This window comes from Mobula birostris, chromosome 3 (genome assembly GCF_030028105.1).
Source record: "Mobula birostris isolate sMobBir1 chromosome 3, sMobBir1.hap1, whole genome shotgun sequence".
In the NCBI taxonomy this organism is placed as follows: Eukaryota; Metazoa; Chordata; class Chondrichthyes; order Myliobatiformes; family Myliobatidae; genus Mobula; species Mobula birostris.
Window position 1 is genome coordinate 167,166,324 of NC_092372.1, and position 21,589 is coordinate 167,187,912.

Genomic DNA, 21,589 nt, shown 5'->3' on the forward strand with positions numbered 1-21,589 from the left:
CAGGAAGACCCGGCATCCTGAGTCCACGGACCAGACCGTGAACCGGAATGTGGACTTCACGGACCTGACCATGACACACAGATTTTACTTTGGACAGCTTCCCCCAGAACTCATCAACTGGCAAACTTTAGTAGTTTGGCACCAGTCCTTCAAGGTTACTTGAGACATAATCCAGGACTTCCAAGTGGAGCTGTTCTCTTGCATCTGCCTTGATCAGATTTGGGAATCTCTTTGCCAAAGTCAAAATCTGCTTTATCTTGGCTCTCTGCATTGACCACTGTCAGATTTTTCAAGATTTGGTGTCTCATTGGGAACTTCTCCAAGATTTTTTGAAAGCACCTGACATAGAATTCTCTGGCATCTTTGGAGAACTGCTTTGTCTTGTAAGGGGGTATCTCTTGTGCTTCCTTGCTTATATTATATTAATTTATTTTATGTTTGTATTATATATATTATATTTTCATGGAGTCATTTTTTTTATTCTATTACAACTATAAGCAAGTCTACAAGGAGTTTGGCCTCATCACGTAGGACATCAATAGAGTAGCTACTGAGCAGCTAGCCCGCTAGTTTAAATAACGTTAGCTGTGCTAATGAATGAATGACACCTGTTAAACTCACCTCAACATATCTTTTACAGTCATTTAACCCACCATGGGCAATAGAAATAAAATAGCAAAGCGTGCAGCAAGCAAAACTGTCATTATTTTTGACCCCCATTAGGCAATGTACACTTTAGTGTAGTCTGGGGTGAAGTACGTTTTATAAATGTTTTGGAACACTGCCATGGTGCTGCAGGACACTAAACTGAACTGATAGACAATGAATAAGAGAGAGAGGTTGACTGTAAAGCCCACGCACAAAGAAAACTGATAGGTCTACTTAGCACAAGGAGAGAACAATCAGGATGCTCTCTCTGTCGCTCTCTCGCTACATCTGTCACTCACTCTCTCTGTCTCTCCCTCTTGTTCGCTCATTCTCAAAAAAATCGATTTCCAGGATATTATATATAATTCGCGGGTGTCAGTGAGCCGCTATCAATATGCGGGAGACTCCCGGAACTTCCGGGAGAGGTGGGATGTCTGAATGTGCCACAAAAGCCACTCTGTTTACCTGTGATAACATTTCAGTAAACTTTGCACCTGTTAGCCTAGGTCCCTCTGTTCTCCAGGACCCGACCATTAATTGTAAGACCTACCCTGTTTGACTAATCCAAAATGCAACATCTCACACACACCTGGATTGAAAGCAATTCGCCATTCTTCAGCCCACCTGCCTAAATGATCAAGATCCCCTAACTTTTCTCGCAGTCTACAATACCACTGATTTTAGAATTGTTTACAGCCTTAATAACCACAGGCCCCAGCACCAATCCCTGTAACACACCTCTATTCACGGGCATTCAGTCTGAGAAACAACTTTGCACCACCACCCTCTGATTCCTACCATTGGGATTCATCGGACATGGTTTTCCATGGACAAAGCCATGCTGACTATTTCGAATCAGACCTTGTCTATTCAAATGTCGGTAGATCCCACCTCTCAGGATTCCATCCAGTAACTTATCCACCACTGATATCAGACTCATTGGCCTGTAGTTCCATGCTTTGCTTTTGCTAGCCTTCTTAAATAACAGTACATTTACCTCAGTCCAATCTTTTGGAACTTCAGCTGCGACTAAAGGTGAAGCAATTATCTTGGGCTCCAGAACTTCTTACCTAGTTCCTGCAGCAGGCTGGGTTGATCAGAGCCAATATTTTGAGTGTCCAGGAGATGTGGTAATAATTACACAAGCACAACAAAGTAATTAAAGATTAATTTATTATCATAAAATAGAAAGCACAAATAAACCACACAAAATACTAAGTCGCAAGTCACATAGATTTCCAATAAGATTTTAGGGCTCATGATTCTTAGTCTCCTCTTGATTGTTGCTGTTGTCAGGGGAAATCCGAATTCCAACTCACTCATGAAAATACCCATGAATCCCAGGCACCAACTGCGATTTCCATTCTGGGTGAAGTCCAATGAAACTGGGAAGGGTACTGAATAATTATGAGTTTCCCAGACATGGAGCATCCATGAGACAGACAAATTCTTTGATTTTTTTTGTCTCCACACAGCCTTTCTTTCTTCAAATGCATCCTGTGCGTATTAACAGTGTTCAGCATACCCTCATAAATCAATTCAACATTTTAATGATCCTTGTAACACAAAACAATCCTTGGACTTACAAAAGAATATTAACATTACATATGTGAGGTGTTCACACTTTAATAGTCCCTGACACTAAGAAAGAATCCATCTGGCATTAACAGATATTAGACATTAACAGACCTGCAGTATTTAACTTGTACAGACACTCTACATGCTGTTCGCTCAGAAAAAGTTAAATTTTCATTTTGAACTGTTCAAACATTCATCCAATTCTTTACAAAATTTAATAGAACACAGTTTCCTGCAAGGATCAAGGATGCACTTTGTCAGAGCCTGAGGATTTATCTACTGTGCTTTAAGGCTGCCAATACATTCTTCTTGGTAATTAACACATGGTTCTCGACCTCACAACTCGTTGCATCAATTCCTTAGAATCCATGATCTTCTCCACAGTAAAAAAAGACTGTTGAGAAATACTCTTTAAAAATCTTACCCATTTCTCATAGCTCCACATGTAAACAACCATGTTAATCTTCAGGGGGTCCTATTCTCTCTTTAGTCACCAGTTTTACTTTTAATATATCTTTAAAATTCCTTGGGATTCTCCTTAATTTTGCCTACAGATCTTTCTAATGTCCTCTTTTTGTCCCCCTGATTTCCCTCTTAAGAGTACTCCTGCATTTCTTGTACACAGCGTAATTTGCTTGTTCCTGATTACCTAAACCGATGCACACCTCTTTCCTTTTCCTGACTCTTTTTCCTGTAGTTCAAAGCACCACTGCAGCTATTGATCTGTGTCATGAACTGTATTCCAGTTTCAGTTGCTGACTGGGATCGAAATGAGCCACACTGAGTTACTACTGCCCAGATTTTTCATGGAAATCTCAGCAAAATTCCTGTGGCTGCCACCATTACTCCTAGACATTGAAAGCAATACCCAGATTTTCTTCCATGTAGTAGTGAACATCTCAAAATTGCATTCAGCTGGTTGTGATTCTTTTCTCCAGTCACACTGAGGGAAGGGTCTCAGCCTGAAACATCAACCACTGTATCTGTTCATTTCCATAGATGCTGTCTGACGTCCGAGTTTCTCCAGAATTTTGGCTGTGTGTTACACTGAGAAACATTCCTTTGTGGAGCACAAAACCTAGGAGCTCTTCTCCCAAGATGGCTGCGGGTGCAGGGAGAGGGGTCAGTTACTGAGTGCACTTAAGGAAGAGATAGATATTCGATGTTAAGGGAATCAAGGAACATGGTCTAAGTGCAAGTCCTTGTGGCACTTAAGTAAAGGTCAATCTTACAGAGTGGCAGAACAAGACCAAGAGGCTGAGAGGCCCAATTCTGTTTCTATTTCTTACGTTTATATCTATTCCATTGTTGGAGTTGTCGTGGATTCCAGTGAGGGGGTTTAAAGTTGCAGCAATTTGATGGCGGACATGGTATGGGTAAACATGGGAATATCTGTGAGGCATGTATTTTTGTTTGTGGACAGCGTGGCCACTGGGCTCAAAGATGCCCTCGGGTCAAGGCAATTTTGATAACAATTTCCACCTCCACCACTACCAACACCAAAGACTACACAGTTTAAGTAATCCATCGTGGAACTGTACGTAAGAATTTGTATGACTTTAATTCTGCCCATTGTAAAATACCACTGATAGAAGCCTGCAAGTATTTTTTAAGGCATTTCCTCCCGATGTGATACTGAAAAGAAGGGTTGACGTTTTTAGTGGATATGTGGAGTGTGCATGTCACACCGCGGTAGCAAAGTGGATAGCACAATATTGTTATAGTTCAGGCGTTCTGGAGTTCAGAGTTCAATTCCGGGGCTGTTCTGTAAGGAGTTCCTGTACGTCCTTCCTGTGGAATGTGTGGGTTTTCTTCAGGTCCTCCCACTTCCTCCCACAGTCCAAAGACATACTGACTGGATAGTTTAAGTGGTCATTGTACGTTGTCCCGTGATTAGGTTCGGGTTAATCGGGTCTGCTGGGGGTTGCTGGGGTGGTGTGGCTTGAAGGACTGGAAGGGCCAACTCCGCACTCCATCGCTAAATAAATAAATACAATAAAATACAGCACCTTCCTTCCTGTTCTGCTCAAGCAGCTGAACCTTTTTGCCTTACTGAAAGCCTGCATCCTTGCAGCCAGTGCACTGAACCTTGTTGTGCCTCAGGAGTACTACATGACAATGGACAATTTAAGGAAACTGAGAGGGTTCCTCACCACTTCAGTACTCCGATAAAACATAGTGAACTAACGATGAACCTTTTCCTGCTTTTCAATTACTTACTACAATTGCTTTATAAACTAGTGACTCTTAATAACGGGAAAGTTGAAGTAACTAGAAGAAACAAACGAGCTGACTCCTTTGCTAAAGCGGCAACGGCAGGTCTCTATGGCCACGTCACACTCCATTGTGATCAGGTTACTGATACTTTCCAAATTCTTTGAAAAATTTGTAAAAGTTACAGCATGATGCATCAGTAGCTGAAAAGACTTTATGGACTAAAGCACACTACGTACGAGAGTATAAAGGACGATGGGTACAATTGAAAATGAGAGGTTCTTGACCAGAGCAGGTAAAGTAGCAGCAACTGTGTGATTTACCAGAGGATAATCTTGAAAGACACTGCCATTATCTGCCACTGCTGGGCCCTTCCCCCGGAATTTGTTTGTACATCTCCAAGCAGACTTTACGCAGTAACCTAAATGTATGGGTTATGCTTGTGCATGTGTTTTTTTTCATCTCCATGGGTAAAAGCTTATCCAACTCAGAGAAATGGTAACTGTGGATAACTTTGATTCTGAATATTTATTCCTGGGTTTGGGATCTCTGAGAAAAATAATAGTTATATGAGTTGACAAAAGCCTTGTAGTGTAAGCATCATTTCAGCTGCTCTTACCGCACTCAGCGGGGCTCTGAGATGCGGTTTAGAATCAGAACCAGGTTTAATATCACTGGTGTACATTGTGAAATATGTTGTGTTGCATCGTACTGTACATTGCAATACATAATAATAACTATGAATTACAATGAGATGTATATATAACAACAGAAAATTAAATTAAATAAATACTGCAAAAAGAGAGGGAAAAGAGACTGAGGTCGTGTTCATAGGTACATTGTCTTTCCAGAAATTTGATGGCAGAGGGGAAGAAAGTGCTCCTGAAACGTTGAGTGTGTGCCTTCAGGCTCCTGTACCTCCTCCTTGATGACAAAAATAAGGAGAGGCCATATCCTGGGTGATAGGGGTCCTTGATAATGGATGCTGCCTTTTTGAGGTATTTATTTTTGAAGGTGTCCTGAATGGTGGGGAGGCTATTTTCCCTGATGGAGCAGGGAGAGTTTATAACTTTCTGTAACTAAATTGCACGATGAGTCGGAGCTAAAATGGCCAGAGGCTCTTCCACTGGCCCTGATGCCAATGCGCTGCACTCTGAACTGCACAACAGGCTTATCTCCACATGGACTTGCCAGCCACACCTGCCTTTTTAATTGCAAAGATGGGCATCCATATTATGAGTGAGAGCATGTTGCAGTATTGTATAGCACCAGCACAAGCTCTTAAGAGTTCCCATCAACAGGTACTTGAAGCCCAGAAGTTCATTCTGGCTGCAGAATGTCAGACCTCCCAGCCGGGAGATTGGGTGCTGGAGAGAGCCTACCGATGAAAGAACGGCCTGGAGCCCAGCTGGGAAGGTCCATTCCAAGTGTTGCTGAACACATATACTGCTTTAAACGTCCAAGGAAAACACATTAAGACAACGATGCCATTGGACCAGGGAACAGGTGGCCAGTAGAACTGATGATAAGGAGTGAACTCTTGATCTTTGCTTTTTGCCACCTTATACATTTTAGGTAATCTGGACATCCATTTTCTGCCTAAATGCAGAAGTATCTCACTACATTAATACTCCTAATACCTTTCTTCACCTTAGTTATGAATATGTGTCGTGTACTAACCAGTCGGGTTGTTGGGTGTGCTCCAGAGAGGGTCTATACATTCAGAAGGTGGATTGCCATTGTGTTTATTCTGTGATCCTAAATCACTGAGAATTTGGTTCTGCGTTTTACTTTGATAGCAGTATTAGAACTGCAAAGGGAGCCCTGGACTGCACTGTCCATAAGCATATCTGTTGCCGATGAAACAGTTTAGAGGATTGGTATCAAACTACTTACAATCATTGCATAATCATCCTGCTTCATGGGGCTAGCGGTGAAGTATGTTACTGTCACCAACAAGGGATAAAACTAGACTAGTTAGCAGTATGTGCCATGTCTATACTACCGGTGACACTCTGAATCCCATTAATGGTACTTACTGGGTCTATAGGCCAGTAGGCTGTCAGTAGTAACCTTTCTAAAATGGGATATTTGGCAAAGCCATGGAGGAGATGTTGTTACCTGGCCTACATAGCACCATAGATGTACCAGCTCCACATTCTCTCGACATACTACTGTGAGGGGCTGCCATTGAAGGACTATGGAGATTGAGTGTTTCTGGATTCCAGTGTTCCTGTCTGGGAACATGCCAGACTGGTTCATGAAAGCACTAACATGGCCTCAGCATTACTGGGGAAATAGGCTGCTAACACAGCTTTGGTGCGACATGACACAAGCCAGGCTATCAATGACATTACTGCTGAAACGCTGGCAATCCATACTGTGGCCCTTTAAGATCAACTAGCACCAGATTTTCTGTTGTCTAAGAGAGGTGGGCCATTATTTTCCAGGAGTGTTGCACATATTCCCCTGATATCAACAACCAACTGATCTTGATGAAACTGTCATGAAGTTTCGGAGACTGTGCTATTGAAATTCAATAAGGTCTATTTTGTCTTTTACAGGACAAAGAGGAAGGAGTGTGGAAGTTGCGAAAAGGCACAAGTTAAAGACAACTTCCAGGTAAGAATAGCCTTGGGCAGTTGTAGTCAAGTGATACGTTTGAAGTGAAACCACTGGAGACACCTCAGATGAGATACACAGGGATGACTGGGACAGCACGTGCTCGTGCCACGTGAGTGAGACATTTCCAGAAAAGTCTTCCAAAAACATAGCGTCCCCTTACACAATAGAAGGTGCCAAAGACAGATGAGATAGGGATAATGGAAGGATGTAAAACATACCCAACAACTAAGGGACAATCATCTTTAATAACTTCAAAATATCAGCAGCTGTCCACTTGAAGTTTCAATTGAATTTAACATATCCATTGTAAATGGCAATTAAATCTGCAAGCAAAGAATTCAAAAGTATACAGTACTGTGCAAAATCTTAGGCACATATATCTAGGGTGTCTCGGACTTGCACAATACTGTAGTAATTTTATGTATTGCACTGTTATGCCGTCACAAAAAAAAACAAATTGCATGACATATGTGAGTATTGATAAACCTGATTCTGCTATGGGTCTCCATTGTGGACTGAGTGTGGGAAGGGGGCAAGGTGAGGGGAATCATGGTTGTGAAAGGGGGAACGGAGAGGTGAGGGTGCAGAGAGACCAGGAGTTCCCAAAATGGGATTCATAGACCCTTTGCTTAATGGTATTGGTCCATGGCATATAAAAGGTTGGGAACCTCTGAGAGTGATGTTCTGTAATGATCAATTACCCAATTGTTTGGAATCAAATGACCTTGCCTAGTATCTCAGGGCTCGGTGAGTCTGCACCCTCAGCTCTTGGCACTACTTCTCTACCATCCATCCCACACTCCTCCCACGGCCCTCCACACTTGCCATTCCCAACAGCTTTTGCTCCTTCCAGATTGACAAAAATTCCCTTTCCATTCCATGTTGACAAATACAGTACTGAGCAAAAGTCTTAGGCACCCAAACTATACATATGGGCCTGAGACGTTTACCAAATTTACCAAGTGGTCAACATCTATAACTGCTAAGCCAATTCTGTATAATAAAAAGCAAGTTTTCTGTCCTGGCCTCAGAACAGTGTGGGTGAAAAATACTGTTTTCCTTGTGCACAAGTAAAATAAAAGTATGTTTGAGTCATAGGAGTGGGTGTGTTCTGGGCCCAGTTATTTTAAATATTTTATTTTATCATCGGCAACAACAAACTGAACAAATTTTTTTGCAGTTTACAGTCACAGGTAGCTCATTCTCAACTGTAGTAGACGTTCCTTTGACGCTTACTATAATTATACATTAATTCTGACAATCTTTTTTTCTAATGAATGCAGATTGATTACCCACTGAATGGATAACTAACCACTGAAGATGTCTTTAGTTTCCAGATTGTTGTTGAATTTGTCATCATATGAACCAATTTTGCTTTCATATCTTCCACGAAGCTTTTCTTTTCTTCCAAGTCCAAAACTCATCCCTCTACCAGTGAAATAGGACTGAAGGATTCGGAAAAACTGTTCAGTGGGAGAAAAAGAAATTAAAATAATTAACCGAGGTAAGCATTTAAATTCCAATACTGTATTGCAACCATATTTTCAAATGTATTAAGAATTGGATTGCCTAAAAATCGTTTGCATCTTCACCAGCAAAAGTTAAAGATAACAAACAAATTGGAAAATACTTGTGGCTTACACTATCTGTCGGTGGAGTCAGATACAATAATTGCATTTAGATAAGCATTGAAGGGCATAAATGAATGGGCAATAGGGTTGACATGGACATGGAGAGTGAAGTTGCCTAATAAAGGCTCGTTCAAACAGAACATACAACAGTATAGCACAAGAACAGGCCATTCAACCCACGATGCCTGTGCCAACATTGATGCCTATTTAAACTAATCCTATCTGAATGCACACAGGATCCATTTCCCTTCATTTCCTGCCTGTTCATCTGCCTGTTTAAGTGCCTCCACCAGCTCCCCAGCAGTGTGTTCCAGGCGCCTAATACTCGCTGTGTGAAAAAGCTTGCCTTCTAAATCTCCTTTAAACTTTTCTCCTCTTCACTCAAGGCTCTGCCTTCTAGTACTCACACTCTGAGAAAAACTTTGGGTATCTATTTTATCTGCTCTTCTCCTTTAGCCCACATTCCCTCCATGGGGCATAGGCCGCCAGCAGCAAGTTGCCAGAATCTTCTGTCCTGGGCCGAAGGTTGATTGGCCCTGTGACTTCCAACTTCACACATCTCAGTGATTTTCAACCATTTTTTGGCCGCGGCCCCCTTAGGAGCTCTTCTCAGGTTCCAAGGCCCCCCTTTCAAACAGGGATACAACACGAACAGATAGACAGAAAACAACAGGAATTCTGCAGATGCTGGAAATTCAAGCAACACACATCAAAGTTGCTGGTGAACGCAGCAGGCCAGGCAGCATCTGTAGGAAGAGGTGCAGTCGACATTCCGATATACAGGACAAAACTGAAAAAAAGACTGTATGAAATTAAACATCTATCAGGCCTAATGCGATCCTTGAGCTTGGTGCTTTTCTGTCAATTTCATGATATTGGGCTCCAAATTAGACAATGACAGTCAGAGGTCACCTCTTGTTGCGATATCAATTTTGTTCCTGGATTTTGTCAAGGAAACTACCTTGCAGAATCCGCTGTCAACCAAATATGTTAGAGGAAAGGCAATAAAAAATCTTTGGGCTTTTTCCCACAGTGTTGTAAATTTATTTGGCAGATCAATCTTGATCCAAAAATCTTTTTGAAACTGACTGAACTAACAACATGCAGTCATATCACTCTGAAGATCAATCAAACTCTCTTGAATTTCTGCCTCAACTTGGGTGGGTTGTACTTCAAATGGATTCAAAATCTAATCCGGGATACTGAGGTTTAACAGGTCATTAAATCTTTCTTGCATAGCCATGTGTATCTGCTTGAGATGTTTCACATAAACGGTAAGCAATGAATTTACCAGGTGTGCCGAATTCAAACGGTGTGTTAGAAAGATATTATAAATAGGAGGGAAACTATTGACTCCAATGAAGGTTGCTGTTTGGGTATTTCATCGCTTCAGTTACTAGAGCCCCTTTAAACTCTTGGGGCTCCCCTTCTCACAGTTTTCAGTCGGTGGCCCCCTTCAAATGTGCCAGGGCCTCCAAGGGGGCAATATGGCCCCCGTTGAGAATGGCTGTTCCAGACGAAGGTCCTCCCTCTCTCAGGGAAAGAAGGAGTTCCTGTAGTTCTTGGTTTTTTACGGGATGATATTGCTACCCTCTTCTCCAACCTTTCTCCTTTCACAGCCAGGCTTGGGGCCATCCATAGTGGAGTTACTTTATCCATATCTCTCAAAATTTTATATACTTCTAGCAGGTTGCCCCTTCAGCCTTTGACGATCCTGAGAAATCAATATGAGTTTGTCCAACCTCTCCTTATAGCTAGTACTGTCTAATCCAGGCATCATCTTGGTGAGGATGCTTACACCCTCTCCAAAGCCTCCACATCCTAAATGTGGCTAGGCAAGGTTTAATGAAGTTGACACATGATTTGCCAACATTTATACTCCATGCCTAACTGATGAAGGCAAGGATACCCTCTGTGTTGCCAGCCTCAAGGAGCTATGGACTTGCACACCAAGATCATACTGTACATCAATGATCTTAACGGTCCTGCCGTTTATTGCATAATTTCCTTCTATAATTGACTTCCCAAAGTGCAGCACCAAAGACATAAAAGTTGACAGAGTTCTGGATAGTGAGGAAGGTTGTCAAAGGACAGAACAGGATATAGATCAGTTGGAAATATGGGCATTGGGGAAACTCCATTGCCGTTTCTTGGCCCATATTTCCAACTGATCTATATCCTGTTGTATCCTTTGACGACCTTCCTCACTATCTACAACTCCGCCAACTTTTATGTCTTTGGTGAACTTACTAATCAGCCCAACTACATTTTCTTAGAACATGGAACAGTGCAACACAATACAGGCCCTTCGGCTCACAATGTGATGCCAACATTTTAACCTACTCTATGATTTATCCAACTCTTCTCTTCCACTCTCTCTATTTTCTTTCATCCATGTGCCTATCCCTGTTGTATCAGCATCTACCCCAGCCCCAGCAGTACGTTCCAGGCACTTAGCACTCTCTAGGTGAAAAAGAAACACCTCTGACATCTCCCCAAACTTTTCTTCACTCAATTTAAAAGGATATCCTCTGGTATTAACTGTAGCCACCTGGGAAAAAGACCTTCGCTGTCCACTCTATCTATGCATCTTATAATCTTATATACCTCCAACAAGTTGCTTCTTATCCTCCTTTGCTTCAAAGAGAAAATCCCTTGCTTGCTCAACATATCCTCATATAGGATATGTGATGAAATATATCAGCTCCGTCCTGAGAGATTACTTGGATTCGCTCCAATTTGTCTAGCAGAGCAATTGGTCAACAGCTGATGCCATCTCATTGACTCTTCACTAAACCCTGGAATATTGGATAGCAAAGCTACGTACATCAGGATGCTCTTTATTGACTACAGCTTGGGATTCAATACTACCGTCCCCTCAAAGTTAACCTATAAACTTCAAGACCTCGCCCTCAATACCTCTTTGTACAAATGGATTCTGGATTTCCTCACTTGTAGACCCCGTTCAGTTCGGATTGGCAACATCATGAACATCTCCTCCATGATCTCCATCAGCAAAGGTGCACCACAAGGCTGTGTGCTTAGCTCCCTGCTCTACTTGCTTTACACCTTTGACTGTGTGACTAGGCACAGCTCCAACACCATATTCAAGTTTGCCGAAGACACCACTGTTGTGGGCTGTATCAAAGGTGGTGATGAATCAGCACACAGAAGGGAGACTGAAAACTTGGCTGAGTGGTGTCATAACAACAATCTCTCACTCAGTGTCAGCAAGACCAAGGAACTAATTGTAGACTTCAGGATAGGAAACCAAAGGTCAACAAGCCAGTCCTCTATGGAGGATCAGAAGTGGAGAGAGTTAGCAACTTTAAATTCCTGGGTGTTACTACTTCAGAGAACCTGTCCTGGACATGGCAAGTAAGTGCAATTGAGAAGAAAGCACGGCAGCGCTTCTACTTCCCTAGGAGTCTGTGTAGTGGAGAGTGTGTCGCCTGGCTGCATCATGGCCTGATGGAAACACCAATGCCTTTGAACAGAAAATCCTACAAAAAGGTAGTGGATTCAGCCTGGTAATTCCCTCCCCCTCCCTTCCTCTATCCCTATTTCACATCACCTCCCTCTTAGTTCCACCTCCTTCTACTACTGCGCATTGTTCTCCTGCCAATCACCTCCCTGCTTCCCCTCCCCCACCCCTTTGTCTTTCAAATTACTGTTTTTTTTCAACTACCAGCATTCTTCAAACCCTCCCCAAAGTTCTTCCTTCAGTCCTGACGAAGGATTTCGGCCCGAAACGTCGACTAATCTTTTCAACTGATGCTGACTGACCTGCTGAGTTCCTCCAGCGCATTGTGAGCAGCCCTCCCAGCCATTGAGCACATCTACATGAAATGCTGCCATAGGGAAGCAGCATCCATCATCAGAGATCCCCGCCACCCAGGCCATGCTTTTTTCTCGCTGCTGCCATCAGATACAAGAGCCTCAGGACTCACACCACCAGGTACAAGAACAGTTACTACTTCACAACCATCAAACTCTTCGACAAGTGGATTAACTACACTCATCTGCCCATCCATTGAGATGTTCCCACAGCCAATGATCTCACTTTAAGAACTCTTTATCTTATTATCTCATGCTCTCATTATTTATTACTATTTATTTATATTTGTATTTACACAGTTTGTTGTCTTCTACACTGTGGCTGATTTTTCATTGATCCTCCTATAGTCACTATTTTAAGGATTTGCGAGTATGCCTGCAGGAAAATGAATCTCAGAGTTGTTTATGGTGACATATATGTACATTGATTATAAAACTTACTTTGAATTTGAACATTGGACACGTTCTCTAATCCAATCAGCAACAACTCTGCATCTTCTGTAAAACATCCATTTTCTTCCTATGATGAGGTGAGCAGAACTGAACACTATACTCCAATGGTGGTCTAATCAGTTTTATAGAACTGCAACATTACCCCACAGCTCTTGAACTCAGTTCCCCAACTAGCCATTTCTGAATCTGTGCTGCCTAGTTCCTAAGGACCTCAAGCCTCATGAGTTTCTGGATGAGCTATTCCTTGTCAAATTCCTTACTAAAATCCATACACGCCAAATCCACTGCTCTATCTTCATCAATTTGTTTCGTCTCCTCCTCAAAAAACTCAATAATGCTCATGAGGCAAGTCCTGCCACTCCCAAAGCCATGCTGGCTATCCCTAATAAGACTGTGCTCTCCAAAAGCTCATAAATCTTGTCCCTAAGAATCCTCTCCATTAGTTTACCCAAGTTTTCATCCAAAGCATTAGTGGCAGATGGCGAAGGTCCATGCACTGTTCCCTGTGGAATGCCACTGGTCACAGATCAACATTCAAAATACCTCACCACCAATATTCCCTGTCTTCTATGCCAGTCAGTTTTGGGTCCAATCTATAGATCCCATGAGCCTTAATCTTCCGGATCAGCCTACCTAACATAAGGAATCTTGTCAAGTGCTTTACTTAAGTCCACGTACCTCTCCCACTCAAAGCCATGCTGACACCCCTACAAGTCCATGTGTTTCCAGATATGACTAAATCTTATCCCTAGGAATCTTCACCAGTAATTTCAATACCACTGATGTAAGGTTCACCTCACTATAATATCGTGGATTGTCCCTATTTTTCTTGTAAACAAGGGAACAATGCTGGCTATTCTCCAGCCCTCCAGAACCTCACATGTGGCTAAAGAGGATACAAAGATTTTTGTCAAGGCCCCAGCAATCTCCTCCCTTGGCTCTCTCAATAATCTGAGGTAGATCTCATCAAGCCCAATGGGTTAATCTGCCTTAATGTCCTTCAAAATACCCAACACCTTCTCCTTCTGGATATCACATGCCCTAGAATATCATCATCCTCCTCCCTGAGCTCACTATCCTCCATGTCCTTCTCGTTGATGAATGCCAATGCAAAGTATTTATTAAGGATCACACCCATTTTAAAGGAGAGTTTGTATCCTTCCCTCCTCCAAAGATTGCCTGCTAAGTAATTGCATTATTGTCTGCCAAACACTTACCAGGTCCCTGTTTTGTTGCTTCTCTAAAGATTTCCATCCGTCTTCGTTGACGATTGACTCAGGGTTTACACATACCAGTAGGAAGATAAATGCAAAGGGAACGAGGAGCGGAATACTGTTCATCCTAATAATAAGGAATATTTTTTACACAGTCAAAAACATAGAATCCACAGCAGATTAAACTCCACACTTCTTATCTCAGACCAACAGAATATATTTCTTGTTCTTCATTTACAATGCAGTTTCCTGATAAGTGCACATTGGCAGTTCCCCTCAGCTTAATTCTTTCCTATGTCTTGATGAAGAAGTTTCTCCTGGATCACTAATTAGATTTTTTACAGACTGGTTTATTTACTTAGTTTCCTTTGGCTTACTAGTTTTGAACCTACCGGCTATTGAACACACATTCGCTATAAACAAACACTGGCTAGTCCCTTCACTGTTTTAAAAAAATCTTGAGAATCATGGCTCAGATTGTTTGGTCTTCTTGTGAATGGTGAAGAGTGATTTGGATGCGAAGAAAAAACATTTCAGGATGTATACTGTAGACATTTCTCTGACATTAAGAGAGAAGGATGTAGGCAAGGTTTCTAAAGAAATACAAAACCATGAGTCCTGGGCATTTCTGGACCCTGTTCACTCAAAGTGAAGATGCGTTCAGTATGGTACTGAGAGCCATTCACTAGAAGCCCACAGGGATGATGGAAGGAACAGACAGGCTTGTCCCATATATCCTATCAGCCACTTTCTGCCCCATCAGCTGAAGGGTATGTAGCTCCCACAATGGGCTCATTAGTGACATCAGACCTCACCAACTCAAGTGGATTACTGAAGGAGAAGATATTCAATCACTGCTCCTAACATTATTCACCATGCTTTAGGAACTAGCAAATAGATAGGGTTGCCCATTATCAACATAATGCTAACTTTAAAGTAAAATCTCTGTTTCACTGCAGACGGTATTATTATGTCCTTGTGAATAGGCTTCAGATGTTGGTCTAATCCAAAAACCAGGTTAAAGTCAAAAGCAATAATGAAGCACCAATTATATTAGGCAACCTGAGATAATCTCCTTTCTCTTAAATGATCCTAACACAGGAAGTATTCTTTGATGAGCAAAAGAAGGCACTGAAGGAGACTGGCCTAAAACTCGATGATCCTTTTCTCTAACGGGAAAGCTGTTTGAAGTAAGATAAAGGAAATTAGTAAACTTGACCCTGATACAAAAGAGATTAGCCAGCAATTTTTTTTTACCGTTTCATCTTCCCTTCCAAGTTGTAACCAATCAATTCTTAAACAGCAATGCAATTGATGAAATAAGGTCAAAATTTTGGTGAAATGCCACCGATTCAAAACATTTTTTGTTCTTTTCAGATGCTGCCTGACTGAGTATTTGGATGCTTTATCAGAACTGAACATTGAGAAGACAAGTGCACTTTAATTTGCAGAGAGGGGAAGGTGGAGATAACAGAATAAATGATCACTTTTCCAGTTCTGACAAAGGGTCCCTCAAGCAGATTTCCAAAATCTGCTATTTTTTTTGTTCCAAATAAAATCAAACCATAAAGCATAAGAGTACAATCAATGAAGGAATCAGAAAAAAATGTAGTATGTAGTAGATTTCCACAGTTTGTTCTTACCTATCTAGGAGACTGATACTTGTGCACAAGCAAGGGCTCTGCTTCTGCCTCTGATCTATGATCTGCAGTAATGCTACAATTTATACACCTGCTCCAGCCCACTCAGAAATTCACTGACACATGCATGACTCACTAAGCACAAATGGTTCATTTTCAGAAGCCCAGACCAAACAACAAAGTAAGACTTTGAAAATAATTTATTCTACCTGCCCTTTTTAGACAAATATTATATCTAGGACATATGATTTTATGCAGAACTGTGACAAGCTGAAAGTATAATTATGAATTTAGAACTACTTTAAATTAATGTAATTCAATTAGTTAGCTAGTTTTTTTTTGAATTATGCAGCCTTTCCTATGAAAATACAATCATCATTATCGCAAATGCTTGGAACGTCTTTTATTCTGCATTGATTAAAATAAATTTTAAGCAAGATTTATTTTTAGGCATCTAACTGGGTGAAAATTTGTCCACAAAGCATTTGTAAAATAAACTGAAATCTCTTCAATTCAGTTGCAAATGATATATGTTTAAATTATGTCTACTATATATATATATATATATGTGTGTGTGTGTGTGTGTATGTATTTATTGAATTTCAGACATATGTTCTGTGCATTTCTGATCCTGGTTCCTTTGAAGCAATAGTAGCAATCTGATTAGATGGGAAGTAAATTTATAGTGTCCACTCAAATAGTGGATCAAAATATGAAAGCATGTGTCACAACCTTTAATATGTTAATTGCCTAGAATTCAAGTTGGAAATTTCAGTAAAAACAACAAGCATCATAGAGCATTAGCTGTACAGTCTGATGTCAGGATATTCAAATTAATACAGGATAGTTGTAAAACTCAACAAGTCAAGCTGTATCTGTGGGAAAGGAAGCAGTCAATGTTTCAGGTCAGAGAACATTTGTCAGGGATAAACATCAAAGAATAGTGTTGGCTCTGTATTCTCTACTTTGTTTTAGATTTCCAGCATCTGCAGAACTGTTGATTTACAGGCAGAAATTCATAATGCTTTGAGTTTTTATGTCGATCATCAGCATTATTTTGGAATCTGTACCTGCAGCTACAGCTGGGAAAGCAAATGAACTGTTCCCCAGTTCATTCACTAACCCATCAATTCTCTTGATAAATCTAATCCATTCCAAATTTATTTTTTAACTCTTCAATTTGAATTGCTTTTGATCTGACCATAGGATGGGAATATCATGACTATACAGTATGTGTATAGGGAACTAATTCTTTGGGAGGTAAAGATTGCCCCAAATTAATTTCATGGAATTGTAAATAAGGTTTAAGTGGATGAAGTCTTCATTTCCACATTATATACTTGACACATTTTGCCCTTTTCAGAAAACTAATTTGACCATCTCTCATTGACAATCAGCACAGGTATACTTCAAGGATGCATGTGTAGCCCACTGTTCAACTCTCTCAACACTCATGACTGTGTGGCTAGGCACAGCACAAACCCATCTATAAATTTGCCAATGTCACCACTGATGTTGGCAGAATCTCAGATGAAGATGAGGAGGCATACCAGAATGACATAGATCTGCTGGTTGAGTGATGTCATAACAACCTTGCACTCAGAGTCAGCGAGACCAAGGAATTGATTGTGGACTTCAGGAAGAAGAAGTTAAGAGGATACACACAAGTCTTCACTGAGGGGTCAGTGGTAGAAAGGGTGAGAAGTTTCACGTTTCTAGGCATCAGCATCTCAGAGGATTGATCTTGGACCCACCAAATTGATGAAATCACAAAGTAGGCACGCCAGCACTATACATCATTAGGAATTTGAGGAGATTTGGTGTGTTACTAAAGACACCAGCAAATTTCTAGAGATGTAAGGTGGAGAACATTCTGCCTGTTTGTATAACAGCCTGGTATGGAGCCCCCAATGTGCAGAATCAAAAGAAGCTGCAGAGAGTTAAAGACACAACCAATTCCATCACAGCCCACCTCACCATCAAAAGATAGCGCCACAAGAAGGTTGCATCCATCACTGAGGCCCCTCACTCTCTGGGACGCACCTTCCTTTCTATCGGGGAGGAGGTACAGAAACTTGAAATCCCGTACGCAACATCTTAGAAACAGCTTCTTCCCCTCTGCCATCAGATTTTTTGAATGGTCCATGAACCCATGAACACTACCTCACTATTGCTCTCCTTAATATTTACTTATTTATTTATCTTTGTAACTTACAGTAATTTTTATGTCTTGCACTGTACTGCTGCCACTAAACAACACATTTTTCGATAAATAATAAATCTTATTCTGAATCTCTCGTGCCAAAATCTTGATCCCCAATTATTCTTGGTAATTTACAGCCATTAATAAAGTTCCAGAAGAAAATGTTAATTACTAATATTTTCCATGAACTATTTTTTGACATACATTCTAAGTTCTCCCTTCACAGACTTGGCACATGCCCTCCTGGCTGGTTCTGCTGTGTTTAAACACGTTTCCATTTGTATTTTCTCTTCCTTTACACCTATAAACTCAATTGGAAACTGAGATGCTCTCTTTTGCGGTTGAAACCTTATCAAGTGATTCATTGGAAATTTTCACTCTGAAGTCTGGATATAGGATCACTCATGTCCTCATTATTGCTTCCAGGGAAGTGTGATCTCATTTTTATGTGTGAAATACTGTGTATGCTACAGCAAAATAAGTGCACTGTGCTATAGCTTTGTGATTTAGACATAGGAGCAGAAACAGGCCATTTGGCCCATTGAGTCTACTTTACCATTCAATCATGGCTGATCCTTTTTTCCCTTCCTCAGACCCACTCACCAGCCTTCACCCGTAAACTCTAAAGCTGTGTCCAATCAAGAGCCTATCAATCTCTGCCTTAAATACACCCAACGACCTGGCCTCCATAGCTGCATGTGGTAAGAAATTCCACAAATTCACCACTCTCTGGTTAAAGAAATTTCTCCACATCTCTGTTTTAAATGGATGCCCCTCTATCCTGAGGTTGTGCCCTCTTATCCTAGACTCCCCAACCATGGAAAACATCCTTTCCACATCTACTCTGTCTAGGCCTTTCAACATTCAAAAGGTTTCAATGAAATCCCCCCTTATCCTTCTAAGTTCCAGCGAATACAGACCCAGAGCCATCAAACATTCCTCGTATGATAACCTTTTTATTCCCGGATCATACTTGTGAACCTCCTCTGAACTTTCTCCAAAGCGAGTACATCTTTTCTTAGATGAGGAGCCCAAAACTGTTCACAATACTCAAGGTGAGGCCTCACCAGTGCCTTATAAAGCCTCAGCATCACATCCCTGCTCTTGTATTCTAGACCCCTTGAAATTAATACTAATGTTGCGTTTGTCTAAGTCCTTCTGCAGCCTACCTTCTTAGAGCATCGAACATAGAAAATCTACAGCACATTACAGGCCCTTCGGCCCACAATGTTGTGCCAACTATGTAACCTACTCTAGAAGCTGCCCATTATTTCCCTATCACATAGGCCTCTATTTTTCTAAGCTCCATGTGCCTATCTAAGAGACACTATTGTATCCGCTTCTACCACCTTTGCTGGCAGAGTATTCCATGCACCCACCGCTCTCTGTGCGAAAAACTTACCTCTGACATCCCCCTTGTACCTTCTTCCAAGCACCTTGAAACTATGCCCCTCATCAGCTGAAGCACCTCTATCAGGTCACTTCTCATCCTCCGACGCTCCAAGGAGAAAAGGCCAAGTTCACTCAACCTATTCTCATAAGGCATGCTCTCTGACCCAGGCAGCATCCCTGCAAATCTCCTCTGCACTCTCTCTACAGCATCCACATCCTTCCTGTAATGAGGTGACCAGAACTGGACGCAGTACTCCAAGTGGGGTCTAACTTCCTCATGGCTCTTGAACTCAATCCCAGGGTTGATAAAGGCCAACACACCATACAACTTCATAGCAGCACTGTCAACACCACCTGCCCCTCCACCAATCTTCGTATCATCTACAAACTTGGCAGCAAAGACATCTATTCCATCACCTAAATCAGTGGTCCCCAACCTCTGGGCCGCGGACTGATACCGGGCTGCGAAGAATGCAGCAATGCAGCGGTAGTGGGAACACACCCAGCACATCTTTAAGAAAAAAACCGAAATAAACAAACTAATTAATTAGGTGCCGCCAGGATCATATCAGAGGCGACGCAATTGGCAATGCCATACAGGCCAAAGGTCATCCAGCTGCCACTCCAGATCCCTAACCCGGTCTTCAAGGAGCTGCAGCCGGATGCACTTCATGCAGATGTAGTTCCCTGGAGATTTTGTGTCTCCCAGGACTCCAGCATCCGACATGAAGAACACACAACAGCCATTTACTACACTAGGTACAGTAAGAGGAAAAAAAAAAGAAACCTTAACAGAAGCTTACCCAAGGCCAACGCCTCTTCTGAGCTGAAGCCTCCCTTGAGGTAAAGCCTGTCACTTCTATGCTCACCACTGGCCTACTCCCAACAATGGCTGCCCCGTTTGTCCCTCCTGTACCTTTAAGCATGTGTGGCCGACCTGTGAGAAACCTCATCACTGAGCCCTGCTGCTGCAGCTGATTGGACCAGCTGATTCCGTCAGAATGAGACTGAACGCCCATGAGGCTCTCCTCTTAAACAAGTGCCACCAACCTGCAAGAAACGTCGTCGCTGTAGCCTGCTCCTGCTGCTGATTGAGCCGTCGGAATTTACGGATTTGAATTCCAATGTTATAAACATTAAACCTAGATACATAAAATACTATTATTCTTACACTGTCTCACACTAAGAAACATGAGGAGAACACAACATACTTGTTCTCCTGCCACAATAAGTGGCACACAAAAGCTACCTGATGACAATTTCCTTCAAATTGGAATCTATCCCTCTCCCTCTGGCATTGGAACAGCAACACTTTTAGCTGGATCCTGGAACATCAGCTGTCTGGATTCACAAGTGAGTGGAACCTTAACTGCCTCTACAAATACAGAGGATATAAAGGTGAAGCAAAGGCTGGACGTTCCTGATTCCCCGAAGCTTTTCATCACTATAAGGGACAGCGTATAGCAACTCCATTAGAACTCATCAATAACCATGACTCAGCAGCTCATTTCGTTGACATCTATTCCTTTCCTTCATTCTACACCCCAAACAGCATCTGTAGGCATCATGGATTCTTGGACAATATCTTCCAGTTCTGTAACTCCACTGTTTAAAAGGACCTAGCAGGCGCATGAGAACAACACCAATGTCTGAACCGTACATGATCCAGTTTCATTACTGCTTTAAAAGTCTGGTATTTCCTATTCAACTGTGTGAGCTCCTTCAACGTCTGCCAAGTTGGACAAGGCAACACTAGCATCTTCTCAAGGGCATTTGTGGATTACAATAAAAACTGGCCTCATCAATGGGGTTAAGAAGAGTTTTGTTATTAACTGGTTATATGTATTGGGGACTTTCCATGACCTAAATCTAATGATGCAAGATTAAATGAAATACATGTGGTTTATTTTTTTCTTTGAAAGTCAGATTGCATGTTAGTTTTATCTTTCACTTGTAGTTTATGTCCTTTCACAATTGTAAACAGCTAAATCTTATTTACCAAGAACAAAGAAAAAATCAAGCAGTAGTAAATCAAGGCAACTGGACTGGCTGTGTTGTTTAGATGTTTTTGCCACTTATCTGAGAGGCTTCTTCAGTCCTGATCTGGTGGGTAGATCAGGACTGAAGAAGCCTCTCAGATGAGTGGAGAAACTT

The 21,589-nt window shown here is 41.6% G+C and overlaps 1 protein-coding gene and 1 long non-coding RNA gene across 6 annotated transcripts in view; one reads left to right on the forward strand and one right to left on the reverse strand.

Annotated features, from left to right (window-relative positions):
- Positions 1 to 21,589, forward strand: part of btd (biotinidase) — a 40,035-nt gene that overhangs the window by 5,447 nt on the left and 12,999 nt on the right. For 3 of the 5 annotated variants that reach the window (XM_072253634.1, XM_072253638.1, XM_072253635.1), the window contains exons 3-4: positions 7,005 to 7,062; positions 8,478 to 8,569. The gene's annotated coding sequence lies outside the window, so the exon portion shown is untranslated. The other 2 variants (XM_072253637.1, XM_072253636.1) reach the window with 2 other exon arrangements.
- On the reverse strand, positions 8,088 to 15,889 carry LOC140195403 (uncharacterized). The gene is made up of 3 exons (XR_011885464.1): positions 15,844 to 15,889; positions 14,204 to 14,327; positions 8,088 to 8,528 (listed from the first exon to the last, which is right to left on the reverse strand). It is a non-coding gene; the product is annotated as an uncharacterized lncRNA (long non-coding RNA).